This window comes from Myotis davidii, unplaced genomic scaffold (assembly GCF_000327345.1).
Source record: "Myotis davidii unplaced genomic scaffold, ASM32734v1 scaffold37, whole genome shotgun sequence".
Lineage (NCBI taxonomy): Eukaryota > Metazoa > Chordata > Mammalia > Chiroptera > Vespertilionidae > Myotis > Myotis davidii.
The window spans coordinates 1384513-1387691 of NW_006289395.1; positions in this window are offsets into that span (position 1 = coordinate 1384513).

The window sequence follows — 3179 nt, forward strand, 5'->3', positions numbered from 1 at the left end:
TTCCTGGTCAGGGCTAGGGATGGAGCCTGCAACCGAGGTACATGCCCTTGACTGGAATTGAACCTAGGACCCTTCAGTTCGAGGGCCAATGCTCTATCCACTGAGCCAAACCGGCTAGGGCCTCTGTAGGTTCTTGAACAACATTTGATGCGCAGAGTCAAGTTGGACTGATTGAATGATGGTTGTGGATTCCTGTTGAATAATCATATAGTTAACCAACCACATGCTTTCTAACAGCGGTTCTGGTTCATGTTAGTTCTTCAATTTGTCCCTTTTTAATTTTTCTCTCCAATTTTTAGAGAGCGAGGAAGGGGAAGGGACAGAGAGAGAAGCCATTTATGTGAGAGGGAAACATCATTTGGCTGCCTCCTGCCTGCCCGCTGCCAGGGACCGGGCTGGAAATCCGGGCATGTGCCCTGATTGGGAATCAAACTGGCACCTATTCAGTACAGGGGACTGACGCCCAACCAACCGAGCCACACTGGCCAGGGCCAATTTGTTTCTTTACTTCTTTTCTCCTGGGGAGTTACACTGTGGCCTGGCCAAGGAACAGACCCGAGAGGTGCTTTTCAGATCTGTGTGGCTGCCGAAACTCAGGGTAATTGTGAGGCATCTGTGGTAGAGGAATCAAACTGGTACCTCTTCAGTACAGGGGACTGACGCCCAACCAACTGAGCCACACTGGCCAGGGCCAATTTGTTTCTTTACTTCTTTTCTCCTGGGGAGTTACACTGTGGCCTGGCCAAGGAACAGACCCGAAAGGTGCTTTTCAGATCTGTGTGGCTGCCGAAACTCAGGGTAATTGTGAGGCATCTGTGGTAGAGGCTGGAACACTGATTGGATTTTTTTATTTGACCTGGCGAAGCCCTTGATATCCTCCTGCCCTCACTCTTCTTGATCCCATAGTGCAGCAAACATGAGACCTGCCAGGCCAATAACATCCCAGAGGCCCTCGGGGATGCCGACTGAGCTCTCAACAGTGTTTTACATGAGGATGGATCTGCTGTCCTGGCAAAGTGTGCAGCCTCTCCCATCATTACGCTCAGAGACCATCGCCAGGCTCTATTTGCCCGGAAACCCTTCCCCCTGGGCTCGCCATGGTGCTGCCTGCCCATCTGTCCGAAACTTCCCACATCCATATGGCTCTTCTGGTTTGGACCAGAGCAATAGCGCGTCACCATCAGATGCACATGCCACCTGAGAATGGAGGGTGGTTCTCTCCAGGACCCCATTTGTATACGAGCACGAATATTCTAGTCATTAGCTAGTTTTTCTTTTGGAAGTGTCTGACCACCGGTGGTTGGGGAGCCGTTAAAGGGACTGCTGGCTGCCGTATGTCAGGGAGCCTCGCCGAGCTCTCCTGTGGGAGAAACTGAAGGTTTCTAATTAGTGGTGCAGTGTTCTTGGCACGTTAGGAAATGGTGATTCCTGCTTTGCCCTTAAAAGGAGATTTCCCAGTTTTCTTCTGTTGAGGACATGGATGATCGTGAGCCCACAGAGAACACCACTGCCTTCCTCACCAGGTAGATGGAAGTGGGCTCACAGGAGGGAGACGCAGAGGCCCTGCCCAGAGTCTGTGTCCAGACTCTGTGTCTGCCCTTCACATGGGCATGTGGGAGCCAGTGAACCTAGACCCCTACAGGTAGAAGAGGCTGCAGGGGCTGCCTACTCCTCATTTCACAGATAAGGTTCTGAGTCGGAGGCTTGGCCAAGCGCAGGCAGCAAACCAATGCAGAGCGAGGACTCGGCCCTACACCACCTGCCCACGCCCCACCCAGGGCTCTCTGCGTGTCCTCATCGTCAGCACAGCAATGCTGCGGTGCTCCTACTGCGTGCAGAGCTCCTACTCTTTGTGGAGAAAAAGAACAGATCATCTCAGGAAGCCACTAGAATTCAGCAGATGCTGGCGTGCTTAGGGGAGGGGTGGGAGGGATGGGAAAGAGCTCATAGAAACGGGGCTTGTGCTGAGCTCAGAGGGTGGCGAGGAAGGCACAGGGCATCAGGATGACGGGGAGCAGATCTAGAAGCCCGAGGGAGATTTAAATAGAAGGATGCCCGTTCTTCCCCCAACTGCCTATTTACAAATCTCAGAAACCTCCAGTTCCCTCCTCTTCCCCACGATGCTTGAAAGCCTGTGAAAATGCCTACGATTTTTTTTTTAATTTTAGTTTTTGGCCCCCAACTGGATGGTCAGAGGCTCTATGTAAGCAGCCTGAGTTCAAATCCCAGCTCGGTACTGACTTGACCTAGGACTGGTTGCAGCCTCTCTGACTGCCCACTTTCCTTCCTACAAGTTCAGGGTCACCCTGTGCAAGCCCCACACAGTGGTCTTACTATTTACCATGCATGACGGCACATTCAGCGACCGGTAGGGTCGCCTGCCAGGAGTTATATTGGAGGGAGTTACTCATTGGAAAATGTGGCTGCATTGCCCAGACTGAGAACTCAACTTGGACTTCCAGGGATTTCACCCAAAATAAGCTGAATTCCTCGGCTATAATTGCTGGAGAAACACAGCCAAGGAGCCTGTGTGCCAGCCCAGCACCGCTTCCCGCTGGGCAAGTGTGGGTTCAGGCAGGAGCCGCTCTGGCTTTCAGCGGGAGGGCACGGGCCTGTCCGACCCTCATGGCATTTATCGTTCCTGTCAAGGACTGTTGCCAGGTGGTCAGTCATTCGTCCTTTGATTCAATTATTTACTCACTCTCTCGGCGACTGTTTTATGACCACCTAGCAATAGCAGCTACCACCTGTCTAGTAGTTGTGTGCTAAGCGCCGTGTCTGCATTATCTCCCGTGGTCCTCCCACAGCCCTGTGAGATCCGTGTTATAGTAGAGCAGGGTCAGATAGTTTGGCTCAACTCCAGCTGAGATGTGTGGAGAAAATGTAAATGTTTCATTGTGTCTGTAACTAATCAGGCCTTCTTTCCGCGTCTCCTGCCACCCCCACTCACACGTGTTGGGAGTGGGATGAACTAAGTGGCTAATGCAGTTGAAATCTTTGTCTCATCTTATTAGTTAAAACAGTCCTCTTTGATAACGCCCAGTCTCTCCGACAGCACCCCGTGCTGCCTCTCTCTCTCTCTCTCTCTCTCTCTCTCTCTCTGTTGGAGTGTGTGAACGAGGGTGCATAGCTCATTCCATCTTGAGGTTGAGGGGAAGTTTTGGAGTTGCTGGTGTCAT